This window comes from Haemaphysalis longicornis, unplaced genomic scaffold (genome assembly GCF_048455015.1).
Source record: "Haemaphysalis longicornis isolate Haplotype H1 unplaced genomic scaffold, Haemaphysalis longicornis Haplotype H1 scaffold_6, whole genome shotgun sequence".
In the NCBI taxonomy this organism is placed as follows: domain Eukaryota; kingdom Metazoa; phylum Arthropoda; class Arachnida; order Ixodida; family Ixodidae; genus Haemaphysalis; species Haemaphysalis longicornis.
The window spans coordinates 165850188-165866596 of NW_027526407.1; the positions used below are offsets into that span (position 1 = coordinate 165850188).

Here is a 16409-nt window from a genome sequence, read left to right on the forward strand (position 1 = left end):
CTTAGACTGGAGCCGAGGCTAAGGCGCAGCTGAACTAGTGCATCGTGTTACTACTTACGCTTCATGTGCAACCTTTTGATGAATAAGGATTTATACCATTTTTTAACTCTTATGAACGCTATAAAGGTTTTTCACAAAAAAAGAGGGTATACATGCAAACAATATTCAGAATAAAGCAGCCTACTCCAAAACGTAACCTTTTTAAAAGTATGTAGTGGCGTACATGCAGCACTCACATTGCTTTCGGTGAACAGTGCGCAAACTTCCGAAATATGAAGTAAACCGCCAAATAAACAACGTATTTGTACCATTTTTTGTTGTGATGACATAAAAAATAAAAAATCTTATTCGGCGGCTCTTTGAACTTGACGGGCATACTAAGCAGCAAAAATGTAATGAACATTTGGTAAAGGAACGGCGCTGGTAGACGTAAGGAACTGTTCTGAAGGCAAATGTTTGTGTTTTTGAGGTCATACTGTTATGCAAGTTCTTATGCGGCTAAGAAAGACATAACAGATCATGTGGACAAGGAGATGCGACCGAGCTCGAAACTTGCGCTTATGGTGTGTCTTCCGTGTGCCCTCGGCAACATCGAGTTGTTTTGCCTAGCGTTGTAATTATTTCTAGATATCTCTCTTTACCTCTTCACATCCAGGTACCTTTATCGCTCTTAAGGGAACATGTGCAAAAGAAATATTGCAAATAGAGAACAAGTAGAGCGAGGTTTACTCTAGAGTGCGTATATTACATGATTCCTTTGTTCATAACACCTACCTCTTAACCTACGTTGGTTAGGTATGCCGCAGCCAAAAATTTCAGTTTACCTACAGACTCACCGCTTTCAGGCTCTGGTCTGGTGGAATTACAATTGGGGGCCAGGTAGTTTGCGCTAATAAAAACGACAAATACGTGGCACATAATATGACAGATGCTGTGACTGGGGACATGACCGAACAGGGAAAATTTAGAACCATGTTCTTTGCTGTGTCTGTATATGCCTCGGGCTGTAATAAATTTTGACCTATACCAGTTGTGTGCACACGGAAAGGCGTTTAAAATGCTGTCGTGCCGGACGCACTGAGCGTCCTGTTTCGAGAAAAAAAGTGCGAAATTTCTTTTTTCGAAAACAAGGCTTTGTTCATCGGCAGACCGTTTCTTCTAAAATTTATTTCGGGTTTTTTTTTCTCGTTCATGCTGTTTCATTGTTCCTAGAGCTTTCTCAATACAAAAAGCACTAAAAATACGCTGTTCATATTTATGTTGCACAGCTTCGACGTATCTCTAAATCCCAACAACAAACCATTGTCAGTGCTCACTGTCACATGAGTGTGAATGTTTTTTCTCTACTGAAACAAATATGGTAAGAACCCACAAAGCTTAACACAGCACGTGCTTCATAGCTAGCAGCTACTTAGGCGTTTACATAGCGATACATACTTAGTGATGCATACTCCGTGATAATTACCCTGCAGAGCGAGATTGGAATTGGACATGAAGTCTGGAAACGGAAGGCAAAATAAAAATGGGCTTCTCACTGATCATGTTTGCAATTATAAATGGTGGATGTAACATAGTTTTGGAGTGTTAGTGGGTTGTCATGATCTATACGTCCGCTATTAATAAAATAACAATACCCCGTCATTTATTTTTGTGTTACTGTGATTTTATCAAAGGCAAGATATTGGGTTATAAAGTGCTGCTTTCAACAAACACTCGAAAGTATTCCCAATCAATCATCAGTATACGCAACTATGGGGAAACCTTACATTGAATTACGGTCAGGTCACAGGACTGGATTTTCTCTGTAGAAGTACGTAAGTCACTAATTACAACTCTGAAAATTTTACCATTCCTTAAAAGGAAACATTTCTCTGACTGTAAAACCACAGCTGGGCAAGGGGTATTCGATTAGGTCTTGAGATTGGCCCGGCCACAAATTTGACTCACGCAGTGTGTGAAAGGTGCGAACTTTTATTGCAGATACGAAAACACGAATAGTTTTAGCCAAACTTTACTCAGTTGGTAATGACGGCAAGATTCGCTGAGAACCTTTTATTCAGTAATGGTAAAGAGATGAACAAACACTGTTTATTCGGTTCCCAAGACATTAGGACACCTTTGTTACGTAGTCCAAACGTACATAAATATGTTGCGTGGTGGTAATTTTTGTGGGAGTAAAATATTTATGGTCATGGGGAAGTTTATGAAGAAAAATGGGAAGTAAGATACAGTGCCTTGTTTGTACAGATTGATGACGGGCATTTTGTTTAGATTATTTAAGTCTTCAAATCTTGGAACACTGACGTGATTTAAAGAGGGCGCTGCCGCTCAGCAGTGATTGCTGCGTTTCGGTGGCGTACGACTGATAGCAATCTCACCCTATTGACTTGTTCTACTGTTCAGCTTGCAATGAATTTTTTGACGTGACTAGACTAGTATCTTGATTAACGGGACGCAAGAAACCACTACTCAAACCAAATATCTTCTAGGCATATAATAAAAAAAATCACTATTTTGTTTTTGAACGGTCAGGTAATTTATCATTTTCCAAAGTTCAAAGAAATTACCACAGTTAGCAAAAGCTATACTGAGAGTTTAATGACATAAAGTAGCCCGTTTCAGGCGTTAAAGCAAACATGTTTATTTTCTGAGGTTCTTTATTATTTTACAGTTACGGCCCAATTTTTGCGATTCATTGAGGTCATTTTGATACTGTTCAAAATTCCCCTGTTTAGGAATAGGCCAATAATCCGCATATTCGTCTATGAATAACCTGCGCTATAAACGATACCAAAACAGGATTTATATAAACAAAGATGTTGGGTGACGTAGCACACACACCCTAGGAACAAGTGATTTTGCCTGCTAAAATAAAACTCTACATAATGTACGTAACTGTTGGTATCTCAAATCAACATATTTCGTAAATCACCTCGGTATATGTATATATATATATATATATATATATATATATATATATATATATATATATATATATATATATATATATATATATATATATATTTATATATATATATATATATATATATATATATATATATATATATATATATATATATATATATAAATATAAATATATATCAGGTTGTATTAGCGCTTTTCTTTTTTTGGGTGCCTTCTTTTTGTTTTTTATATTGTGCCTACATTAATGCCACTACACAAAAACCTTTCCCAGGCATATTGCCATATTCTTGCTCCCTTTACTTCTTCATGTAGCGTTTTTCTCCGTCATTTTTTTCTCTTACCGCCCCCTCCTGCCAAGGACCTTGTACTAGAGTTCGGCAGTACCATGTAAATAAATAAATAAATAAATAAATAAATAAATAAATAAATAAAATATATTTATATATACATTTGCAGTAAATTTACATTGCTTGAGAGCTAAATAAGGGACACGAGCAAACGCTTTCGCAAACTCGACAAAAATATATCTGCTTAGGGTATAAATGGAGTCGTTTTATTTCGTGTCATTTTATTACCCTGAATGTCCCCGGAGGGACTTTACATAAGGGGTAGGGTTACAAAAAAACGTACAAAAAAGCCCTGAATTAGTTTGAAAAATGTCTTGGGACGCTCTGCATAAATGTTGATGGACAGATGATCGCTGCAATATGGTGGAGGAGGTAATTCCCTCTTTTGCTGCACAAAAAAAAATGAGACAGCAAAATTAACGGTGTGGGAACGTTGACGGGTAACTTGAAAGATGTGGGCAAGGCGATATGACCTGCGAGATTCGATTGCAAGTGGGCTGTGAAAATATTTCGCAAAAGGGAGCAATGCGGCGGCTGGAAGGCAGAGGTGCCAGGCTAATTTCTACTTTTGAAAGATGACACGCTAATGTGATAGGCATAGGAGGATTGAATGAATCTGGTAGCACGGTTTTGAAGTGATGGGATTGCAGTAAAGAGATGAGCATGTTCTGGGATCCAAATTGACGACGCATATTTGAGCTTGCTTCTTACGAGGGATTGATAAGCTAGTAATTTTACATGGCGAGGTGCGTTTCGCAGATGGCGTTTTAGGAAGCCGAGAGTACGATTAGCAGCTGCGATTATAGTCCGGCAATGGTCAGACCAAGCTACGTCACAGAACAAAGTTTGGCCGAGGTATTTGTATGATTGGACAGGTTGAACATGAGTGTTTGAAATTATGTAGGAAGTGGTCAGCGGGTTTTGGCTACTCTGAAACGACATAAGTTCACATTTGTTAGGATTAAGTTCCATTTGCCAGTGTTCACACCAACAGTGTACTTGGTTAACCTCCATTTGGACCTATTGTCATCGGCTATATTAGTTACTACGCGGTGAAAAAAGGCAGTCATCAGCAAACACGCGTATGTTACAAGTTCAGTTAGTTGGGAGGTCAGTAATATATATGAGAAATAGCAATGGTCCAAGGACGGAACCGTGAGGGACACCTTATGTAACTGGAATAAAATTGGAGAGCTGATCAATTACAAGGGCTGATCAAGAAGGGTAATTCAAAATTCTTTTATCCAGAATAAGACTTCGCGGTGTACGTTTAGGGGGAAACGTTTGAGTAACAGGTATTTAGGGGGTACCTTATCAAATGCTTTGCTGAAATTTAGAAATATGGCGTTGGTTTGAAGGTTATTATCGAGATTGGAATAAAGGTCATGGACAAAATGTGCAATTGAGATTCGCATGAGAACCCTTTTCGGAAGTAATGTTGTGCAGGATGAAAAAAATTAACCTTGTTAAGAAAACTGATAATGTGAGTGAATATGACGTTTTCCGTGATTTGGCAAGGCACAGAGGTAGGATATGGGACGATAAAAAACAGGCGAGTTTTTGTTACCGGTTTTGAAGTCTGGGAAGACCTTCCTTTTTTTTCCAATCTTCGGGCAGTTGGCCTGTGGCGAGTGACTGCAAAAAAATAAACACAAATATTCGGCAGAGACATCTGCATTGTTTTTAAAGAACTAAGAGTTAATATTGTCTACACCAGCGGAGGACGACAGCTTTAGGTTGCTTAATATAAATATTTTTGCAGATACGGAAAATGTGATAAGTGGCCTGAAGACTTCGATAGTGGCAGTCGGCATGAAAAATGGAAGGTCTGTGTATTTTGTGAACACTGATCCAAATGCGTTGATAAAGATGTTTGCACAATCAACGTCACTCACTGGTCTGCCGGTATCATCGGTGAAGTTATAAGATTGCGTGGGGTGAAGGTTGATTATTTCAAAAAAACTTCTTGCGTGGGTCACTTTTTAAAATGTTCGGCAAGTTACCGTAATAGAAAGAGTGCTTCGCTTCGCATATCTTTTTTAGTTAGTCAAGTACGGCTACATAGGATTTTTTTCATGCGTATTGGCTTCCCTTCTTTTCGGCTGAACGAAAGATGCGTTTCGTTTTGTTTTCTATGTTTTTTAATGTTTTGGCGAACCAGGGCTTTTGAGTGTCGGCATGAAAAAAATATGGGAATTTATTTGTCAATAAAATAATCCTCTTTGTCGGTAAATAATTTCCCAATATTTTGCACTGATATATTTTGGAATATTGATTTGAATGATGGAAGGAAAGAGCGGAGTCATCAATGATAGCTGTGTAAATTCTCTTGTCATAAGGACGTAAAGTTTTTTTACATTTCCCACGAGACACCGGTTTGAACGTAAACTCAGGATGGATTACCTTGTCATCGCTAATTTCTGGAAGATAAGGAATGGACAAAAGCCTCTCAGGGTGATACGTTAGTATTAGGTCAAGGGTATTGGCGCACGTATGAGTTAAGCTAGTTGATTCAGTTACAAGTTGGGCAAGAGAAAGTTAAGGCACACATCAAGAAAGTCGTGCGCTTCGGGTTCTCGTGACGTCAAAGTATTTTGGTTTACCCAGTGTATGAGTGGATGATGAAAATCTTCATAAAGGAGAATGCGGGCGTTAGGGTATGCAGAAGTATATCATTTTACATGTCGTTATGTTTACCAGCAAAATCGAGAGTGCTGGAGGAGGCCTATAGCAGCCACCAATAAAAACAATTTCACGAACGGCTTCGAAAAGAAGCCATATAATTTCGAGTTCATACTGAATGTTAATTGCATCACAAAAAATACCTTTGCTGAATACAATAGCCAGGCCTCCGTCTGTCCCAGCTCTACCGTGCTTGTGAAATACTGTAAAATTGTGAAGGTCTTCTAGAAATTTATGGTCACTGATGTCACTGTATATCCAGGTTTCATGAATTTAATTATGAATATCAGTTGATTTTCCTGCCCTTGTCCCTAACATTAGAATATTGCACTCACGTACAAGCATGTGTTCCCTGTAATAAATTACACGAAAATCTATTTTCGTTTTGTTGCTTACGTCTCTGAAACTCCTTTTGTTTTCTCGTACGCGCAATGGTTCTTGCTCTTGTCGCCTTGGCATATACAGCTTCAAATTTGTCCTCATGTTTAGCTAAACAAGATAAGGAGATGGGTATTGGCCACTGGTTCTCGTACCTTTATCCTGCTTTCAATAAACTGTGCTCCCTGTCATTTTCCCATCTCAAGACCAGTCCTATGTCACTGCCAACCGTAGTTTCCCCTCCGCTGTACCAGCTTGTTGCTTCTAAATCCTAGCTCTCGGTGTTATTTACAAACTCACCTTTTCTTGGTGATATGCTTTTTCTTAGAAGTTAGTTTCCCTACGAAATTTTATAGCAGAGTGTCTCATTTTTTTGCTCGTTAGTCGAATTCAGGAACGGAAAATTGTGAAGAGTAAATTTATGAACGGTAAATGTAAACGGTAAGTTAGTGGTCACCTGGGATAGCAATTTTGTCTTATAAGGCCAGCTTGCAAAACTTGTGTTGATTAGGAACTATGAACAATATCTTCACTGCTACCGACAAAACCTTTCAAATGAATCAAGCAGGTGGTGATTCATTATCGACTGACAATTTGCCCTTGCGTCTAATGCATTTGAAGCGGGAGTATTTGTTTAAACTGACGTAAAAAATAGACTCCAGAACTTTGAAGAAAAGCAGCAGTTCTGAGCATACAATGCGCCTCTGACTAGTTAGTTCTAGCTAATAATAATCTAGCTGTAAAGCACAAGTTGTTTGCAGCTCGCAGCGATGTATAATAAGATGTACTTGCTTTCAGTATATGTGCATTAAAAAGCATGTGAAGCCATTTGTTTCCAGTTATATATTATTTAAATGTAGCATCTGAAAATACATTTATATTTGAGGTTGAATGTGCACAGTAAAAATTAGAGCCGCAGCAAAAGTCACGTTACAAAGACGATGTTACCCGTGTTGAGGATTAGAGAAATAGTGTTAAAAACTTCATAACTACCCTTTGAAATGCATTATATTTGTAATAGTTTTTATCGGGTGGTTCATTCTCGGCCAAAAATGCAGGTTTGTTTGGATTTGACAGCCTTCTACAGGGTGTTTCCTTTGGCCCCCTCACGCACAAGGCCAACTGCGTTTTGTATTCTGAGTGTACACATCGGTTCACTCCTGATCTGGTACTTGCGCGTTTGCTCCTCACTAAGCAGCCGCATTGTCAAATCGTCGCATTCCGTGATCATTATAGATGCTTTTCCGCCTACTGTGTTAACGGTAGCTGCACTTTCCTATTTTAACGATGTTGATGTAGTGACGCGTTGCCTAAAAAAGCAGTGCAGTGACCCCTCACTCCTAAGGACGAACCACCGTTCTATATGACTGCGCATTGCAACAAAAATCAGTGGGACACGAAGGCTGCGCTCCTCCGCCAGTGCGCTCCCGGCGCTGAAATCTTTTCTCGCCCCATAAGGTTGGTCGGTTTTTGCTGTTTCGACCTCGGGTCTGTAATCTCTTGAGTATGAAGTAACAAAACAATCTCCATGCAATTTAGCAGGACGTCTGGATACCCCACATCAAGCGCACTCCCGGTTTTAACTGCAAAAAGGATTCGGAATAAAATAAATACACGAAGAAGCGGCGGGCTAGGCAACAGAGTTCGTGAGATATTCTGCTAAGCAACCTAAACAGCAGAGACGGCCGTAAACACAACACTAAAGGCTACAGGCTGCATTGCTTAAAAAATGAAGCCATAGTCACATTAACATCTCCAAAAGCACACTGGCGGCAATCGGCACATTTACACAAAACTTCTAGCTTTTAAAAGAATTAAACAGTCGTTTTTAAGCAATCTTTGGCAACGAAAAATCGCTAAATAATTGGTGCGCTTTGATTTGCCTGGGGCCAAGGTTGTCAGCATCTCTGCCACGCCTCTCAATTTTCGTTCTATTGGGGTGGATCCAAAATGTCCAGCAGTGTTTAATGAAAAAGAAACTGCGTCAACGTTGGGTTTCAACCCGATCGACGCCACAGCAGCCAATTGTCCTAGCCAGAGAAAAGACTCAGGAGCGAACAACGATGACAACATCGGATTTCTGCGTTTGGTTGTGAAATTAGTGCTTTCGTCATAAACAAATAGGTGTATTACCATCAGTGATTGCGAGCGTTGACGCGCCGACGCTGAGCAGGCGGTGAGACTCGCCGTAGTTGCTAACTCCGGGTTATTTTAACCAACTGGGTACCTCTACACGCACCGAATCTCGAGCACGCGGGCGTTTGCAGTTTTCGCTCCATCGGAAAGAGATAGTCTTGACATGCAGTGGTTGCTGTGGATGACGGAAAAGGAACAGTACTCTTCGGTCGGTTCACAGAACATTCAGCTTTGCAAGTTTGCCATACGCCGTGGTGCTAATATACTTTAACTAGTTTTTGTGCTTTACGCTCACGACAGAATACTATGTCCTCACAAAGACGTGTTCCAGGGCTTATTGGCATTGTAGTTGAAAGCTCATTGTGTCAACTGGACCTTCTCTTGTCAGCACAAAGCTAACAAGCGGCACAGTTGGTGTTTTCGAGACTCGGCCTGATCTTTTGTCTTCTTTTGCTCAATTGATTGCACCTTCGTTGCCAATATTAGCGAACAAATATACAACAATCTATGGCTCTAATGACCATATTTCGCTGAACGTATGACTTTCCTATGCCACCCATTGAAACAGCGCCAAACATACCAAACTCTTCCAGAAAAACAAAGACATCCCTTTACTGAAAGCTTGCGCTGCATTAGAAACGGTACTGCTCTCTTTTGAGCATTCTAATAAAACTAGCAAAACGTGTTACTATGAATTCAAATTCGCTAAACATAAACACAATCCTGAACGAGAGTTGAATCTTTAGAACCACTTTTTACACATCTACAATCAGCGCTGTCATACCCAATAATATCTCTAATACCATGTCTGAATAAACAATTTTGCCTTGTAATGTGTGTATTGAATACTTTTCCTCTTGTTGCACACACACAGCCATCAAAATTGAAATCTGGTTCATAACATGCATCCTGATAGCAAGATATTTTGCTTTCACAGTGGACAGCCAACGGAGTGTTCTCCAAAATTTTCTTCTGTCAAAAATAACACTGCTCGCCTAGTCCTGTTCGTCATTAAAAACTGGTTGCTCATCTCACTTCACACAAGCTCAGTAACATAGGCAACCTTATCTTCGAAACCAATTTGTTTCTTTCCTCCTTCAGAACTCAAAGATCGCTTCCATCCTTAAAAATTGTGACATGGTAATTTCCAACTATATCGTCGCTTCACGTTTTCTACTATTAGTAAATTATTCGGGCATTTTTGCTAAACGCCGTTCCGCGCTTCTCGGCCCTCTTGTTTCTCCTTCACGGGCGCCTCAACGTTTTGTGAGTAATGGTCCTAGGGCCAGCAAGAAAATCATGAGTCGGTAACTAATACGTGCGGAAGTAGGGATAGCTTTATGCATGTAAGGTTAGAGCGGAAGTTTAGAGGAAGTAGCGGATACACACAGCGGAAACGACACCAAAGCAAAGAGCGTAAATCCGGTAACAGGATAAAACACTGCTCGCTAAAGAGAGCAAGAAAGGAAAGGTACTACATAGTTCACCCTGCGCAGCAGTCCCACGAGGTCCACTCACGAAGTGCGTGGGATCGGCCGAGGTACCACGGCGCAGCTTGCTCGCTGAGCAGTCTCACGCCACATCGGGGCCGGACACGGGACAGCGGCCGGACGTCAGGGACCGTGCACAGTGGTTGACGGCTCGATGGCCCAGCGGTGCTGTAAGCCAGTGTTTCCCCGAACCGTGCTCTCTGGCCCAGCGAGTCACTAGATCCAGGCAAGGGCCAGCAGACAGACTTCGGTAACCGGCCCAGCGACCGATTGCTCTCCGGAGACAGCAGCGGTTTACACCCTAGCTTCTAGCTCCAAGCGATCACAGGGCCACGCTCACTCGTACAGCGCGTCAAATGCGTCCGCTGAACCCTTGCTGAATCGATTCTTCTGCACATTCCGCGCGCTCTTCGGTCCTATTCTTTCTCCTTCATGGGCGCCTCATCACACAGGGATCCTTAAACAAAAACTAACATTCATGCACCTGAGACGATTCAGCGTAAAGCGGTTCGGTTCGTTTACTCTAAATACCGCTCGTGCGATGCACCAACCCAACTCATGAGAGACCATAACATCCCAATCTTGGAATTCAGACGTAAAACCAAAAGAATTCAAGTTCTTTATGTTCTCAAGAATAATAAATTGTCAATGAGACCAGAACAGTACATACAACCACTCACCGTTCGCAGAATACGACACCGGCATGCTGACTCCTTAACGCCCTTCAATGCTGAAACTAACATTTTCAAATTTTCCCTTTTCCCACGCACTGTAACCGAATGGAATCAATTACCAGCATTATTCGTAAATAGCATAGACTCAATTGATCATATTGTATCTTGACCTGTAATATTAAAGTGTTAAATTTTTTAAATTCATTGTTTGAGTTATGTCCTTAATCTTCGCGCTTTTCATGTTCTTGAACTTCTGTTGTGCATATTACAAGCTTTCTAACTACGTCCCTCCTGCTTGGGCCCTTCACTTGGCCTGCAGGCGGGCTTGCGTCCGCTTGCAGCACTTGGCTGTGACCTGGTGTTCTCTTCTGCCAAATCCTGTCGACTGCGCCAGTAAAGATCGTTTTTCCGAAGTCCGGTGTCGATCAGGAACCCAATCACCCGGGCTCCGGTTAATTCGGCAGGAGGCTGGCAGGGCGATGGTGTTGAAGTTCTTGGAGGTGGCGGTCGAATTGACGAGCTCGAGGCATTGAAGTTGAATAAGTGAAACGGAAGTTTATGTACAGCTATTTACAGTAGCCCTGTAGCGTTCGTGCACGCGGAAGGAAGTGCCCAAATTCACGTAGATAGCTGTCACTCACCACGCCACGGAATATTCATTGATGCCCCGCCACCTTCGGGTCAACGGCACGCCCACAGACGAGCAAGTTCGTGCGACCCCGCGGGGTGAAAGCGAAAGACGGCGACAGTGCGTCATGTTGACGAGGGCGCGACAATGGAGATTCGTGAAGCACTCGTCCTGACGCCGGAAATCCCACCACCTCCGCCCGCCAACGCGTTCCCGGAATTCGGCGGCGCCGTCTGCTTTCTCAATGGGGGATTAACCCTGTGGTATGCGGTGGGCCAGACGATCCGTCTCCCGTGCGTGCCGTGACGAATTGGCGGCGGTTGCAGCGCAGTGTTGGCAGTGCTACGTCGCTAGACAGAGCGGAGGGTTCTCACGCACAGCCCGTGCGCCCCACCGCTAATCTCGTAAGTGGACCTTACACACCCTTCGGGACATCCCGCCTGAATTGAAGATTCTGTTCGCCTGCTATCAGTTGTTGAGTCCTCTTTTGTGGTCTGCTGTCACTAGGACAGTTCCAAGCTCTACCTTTTTTCCACGAGTTTGACTTTAAATGACACGCCTGTCAGCATCTCGCTTCAAGAAGTCACCGCCGATACTGTTCTCGTCCCCTCCTTTTGAGAAATGCCCATGGAGATGACATCCCATTCGACCACCAGCAGCATGTCGGGAGCATGAGCTTGAGTTCACGCAGTGCCTATTGTTGGTCGTAATCTTTTTGCTTTCGCACAGCTTTGGTCTTGATTGCGTATAGCCCTCCGTCTACAAGCTGTTCTGAATCGGTAAGCTCTGCACGCTTCAGCCGATTCTTCTCTCAGTACCCAGCCCACATTAGTAGTGTAAGGCTTTGATTTTGGCGGGACAGGTAGCCCTCAACCGACTGGTCAACTCTATTGTATAGAGCCATCTGCTGCAGCTTGTGAGTCGGTGTACAGATTGCACATCCGAAGGCTTGGATTACGCCCTTGTAAAATATTTTTTACCTGCGTCTCTTGTCTGCTGTTCGTCAGTGGGTGAGGTATGACGTGCTTTTTTAACACCACGAATGATTGCACGAGCCTCGGGGCCATTCTCCTTCTTTCTTCTCTACCCGGTTTCCACTCGCCGAAGCATGTTCATGATTTGTTGTGAGGAGTTCTTGAGCGTGTTCAGCAACATTCTGGCTTTGGTGTCTCATATGATTGTAAGCCCAAGATACTTCGTTCAGTTTTTTTGGCGAAAAAGCCTGGGAAATCACCAGTTCGCACATATGAGGCGAACATGCCAATTTTAACTCTGTGCATTAATGAACTATATTTGCGGCTGCTTCCTGAAACGTGATATACCAGCATGTCTTACAGCTATATTTAAAAAAACATTATGCGTCCAGTCTCTCCCACATCGCTCCCTTTTAGGGTTCCACACAAAAAAACAAGCGTTCGCTTACCGCTTATGATTTTAGCATAGATTTGGCTTTTTCGCGCAATGGGTAGGGGTTTTGTCTTTTTTGTATGTACAATATACGTATGGGCAACAAACTTTCTTATGTACGAAGAAAGTCTACAAAAAACGCAATCTACAAGTTCCATATCATTGTGGTAATAATTGATAGCATCGACTGGCAGATCAGCGGCCATTGTTTTTATGTTTTTATGTAATGGTACCTTGCGAGTATTAGGTCCAAGCTTAATATACAATTATGTGTTTGCTGCAGTCATATTATAAGCTTTGAAATCCGATTTTTGTTGTTACTTCAACTCAAGCTAATTGTTGTTTGCTGTCATAGGTTTAGCAAGTCACTGATGATAACTTCTTTCCGGATTCCGAAGTCAATCGTTCGTTGCATTACTTGGATGGCAACACTGCTCTTAGGAGGGGGCACTGCAGCGTGAGTAAAAATTATGTCACAAGTGCACTTGAAAGTATCCCCAAAACTTGTGGTGTAAAGTCTCCGCCGGCGAACTGATATGCAGAAAACTCTGAAGGCGTCTTAGAGACAGGTAGGAAAGCTTCCAAGCCAAAATCATGAAGCATCACCAACGTTCTCGTGAAAATGTAGAGCAAAGAGAACAACCCATGTAAATGAGAGCCTACAGCGAGCCCACTTCTACTAATTGCGCTTCTGGTGTGGTCTACATCTCAGGTTTATTATATTTGTGTTTAGTGTCTATTTTTTTTTGTTATTTTTGTGCGGGAGATTGTCGGTTATTACTAAAATTATTAACTTAGAAACGCTGATTTGGGGATAGTACAAAGGGCAGATTTCATTTTACAGAGGTTTCTGCCCTTAAACATGCATTCACTGCGTACACAGCAGCCTGAAGAAATAAGCAGGCGTCTGATGCTTACCCCGAACAATTCCCTACCGCTTGAGGACGTATTTGTTAAATATATGCTGGTGAGAGTACACAGGAAAAGGGGTGGCGTGACTTTAAAATTGAGTGACTGCGGTAATTCGGTTGAACATCCTACTGCGTAAAAATTATTTCTCTTTCGGCTCAACTTGTTATGCTGAAGCAGGCAGGCCTTGAAATCTCCGCGGACACTTCGTTTGTGGTAGCTTCGGCGAGTAATTAACTGCTTTGCTACGGCCCCTGAACACGCCCCAGCAATAGTTACTATGCGACGGTAGTAAGAGCGGTTAGCTGATTTCAAATACACTACGATTGTCCCCGCGACTATTTCGCTTACCTTTCAATCGATGCACATCGCCTTACTCGGCCGCTCTTTATAACACCGGCTAGCGTGCGTCATGGCCTATTCTTGAATTTTTGTAACTCTGTTTATTGAACCTTCAAAACAAAAAGTGAGCGACAGTGCTAAGCAGCGCTTTTACCAAGACAAGACAGGTTCACATCGCTAAATCGCGCTTCGCTTTTTATTCTAGCCCCAAGCCGGCAAGGTGGTCGCACATGCATTGGAACTAGTTTTTAAAGCGTATTCCTCAGGGTGGCTGTAACGGTTAAACTTCTGTCCTAAACGTACGCCTGCTGTGAAAAGGAAGAGTAGTGGAGGACCGGTGCAGAATGAGGGCCAATCCTTTCGACCGGTGTTGTAACGCTTGTAATACTTCTTTCGAGCACCGTCCAGCATATTGGCGGGACGCCTTCGTAGTTGCTTGCCTGAAGGATGAGAAGGACCCTTCCCCTCCCTCAAGTTATCGTCCCATCGCCCTGACAAGCTGACTGTGTAAGCTGCTCGAGAAGATGAACAATAGGAGAGCTATGTATTTCTTAGAGTACAATGGTCTTCTCATAGCTGCAAGTAAGGGTCCAGGGAGGGGAGATCCACCAACTGTCAATTGGTTGAGTTGGAATCGTATGTAAAAGATGCCATATTCCACAACCAATTTCCCATAACAGTCTTCTTCGATATGCAAAAGGCCTGTGACACGGCCTGGCGGTACAATATCTTAAGTTACCTTATGTCACTTGGCATTTCCGACAACTTTCTGAACACCTTCTCTAGCTATATGTAGCAAAGAACCTTTCGAGTGAGGGTTGGCAATGCACTTTATAATGTATATATGCACAAGAACGGCGTCACCTAAAGTGGTGTGTTGACCTGTGCGCTGTTGTTAAGAGGATCACTCTATTCAAGGCATTGTCACTAACCATTTCTTCTTCCAAATGTAGATGCCTTTAAATGTCTTTTAAGTCGTGTAACTACTCACTTTTGGAATGCCAAGTCCAGCTTAGGGTGACCAAATTTGCTGTTGGGGTAGAGGGAAACGTTTTAAAAAGAACCCTCGAAAAAGTACTTGGGTTCTCCCGGAAGCGTGGAATTCATGCGGAATTAGATATATGAATTTATGGTGTAGTAATTTCTGTCAAAGGGGAGCAGAGGTTTTTATACATATTATTCGATAGTACCTACATCTATCCCTCAATTGGAACAGAAACGTCTTAAACCAATGAACTTTCTCAAAGTACTCTCACACCACCCCAACGGCGCTGAAAAAGAACCCCTTCAGCGTCTCTATAATGCTCTTCTAAGATCCCGCCGGGACTATGGCATTGTTGTCCATGGGTCAGCGACAAAAATATCCCTGAAAATGCTACACTCAGTGCTGCACCTCGGCTTTGGCCTTGCATTTGGGGCTTTCCGCACTAGCCCAGTTGTAAGATTGTACGTAGAATGTAAGAAGTGGAGCCTAGAATGTCAGTGAAACTACCTGCAGGACGACAAAGGATGACACAGGATGATCCACAGGACGACAAAGGATTCTCGCCTCGAAAAGGATAGGCTGGACGAACGGGTCTCCCGTCACTCCAGTAACGAACGACAAGGACTTCCCACCCCTCAATCACAACTCGTCTCTCCCCACTCTAACCAGGATGTTGCGAAGCAAAGCGACAAAAGTGCAGAAATCAAAAAAATAACTGAGAGGCAGAACGCCTGAATTGAGGAGCAAAACGCGCAGATCAGAGCGCTAATCAACAAAATAGATGCGCTAGCTAGAGGTAGCTCGGCAAATGGAGTAGCCAAGACGACTGCAGCGTCGGAGGACACAGCAGAAAAGCAACGAAAGGTGCCGCGGAGTGACCCCCCTTTGACCCAATTCGCACGGGGTGGGGCGGCGATGCCCACTGAAGAGGCACGGGGAACGCAAGAAGCGATGGACGCCGAAAACAGCATCTACCGCGAGACAGCAGCACCTGCACAGCAGATATCAAGACAGCCAACACCACCGCAAGAGGGCGAAAAGCTGGCGGTGATACTTGAGACCATCAATCACATAAATTTCAGGCTCAAGGGTATCGAAGCAAGACAAGAGAACGTAGTGGCAAACCTCCAAACGCTATCAGTCAAGCATGAGAGACTTTTAGCAAAGGTCGCCAAGCTAACAGTACTAAACCGTTTCGCGGCAATGATTAAATAGCGAATGGATAAAATCAAGGAATCGATCGCGTACAGGCGCGGTCTCGTGAAAACATCTGAAGATGATGAAAAAAAACAACTAATCGCGGGGAGAAAACCACAATCATTTATCAATGAAAATGTAGAGGCATACGCAACGAGGACTGTGAATTGTTATTCATATAGAGAGTCTGGACCAGACGCCGGACATGGTGGCGCTGCAAGAGACTCAGGGCAAACCACGCCTCCCGGGATACGTGACGTACACGAACCCGACGGAGCGCGGAACGGCGATTTTGGTGCGGAACAACCT

At 42.9% G+C, this 16409-nt stretch overlaps 1 long non-coding RNA gene across 3 annotated transcripts in view; it reads right to left on the bottom strand.

Annotated features, from left to right (window-relative positions):
- LOC144141251 (uncharacterized) overlaps positions 1–16409 on the bottom strand; it is a 171564-nt gene that overhangs the window by 52972 nt on the left and 102183 nt on the right. Inside the window, exon 1 of one of the 3 annotated variants that reach the window (XR_013316495.1) lies at positions 837–1066. The exons of 1 other annotated variant lie outside the window; for it this stretch is intronic. This is a non-coding gene — a long non-coding RNA (uncharacterized LOC144141251). Of the gene's footprint in view, positions 1–774; positions 795–836; positions 1067–16409 lie in introns of those variants that run through there. One more of the 3 variants, XR_013316497.1, reaches the window with a different exon arrangement.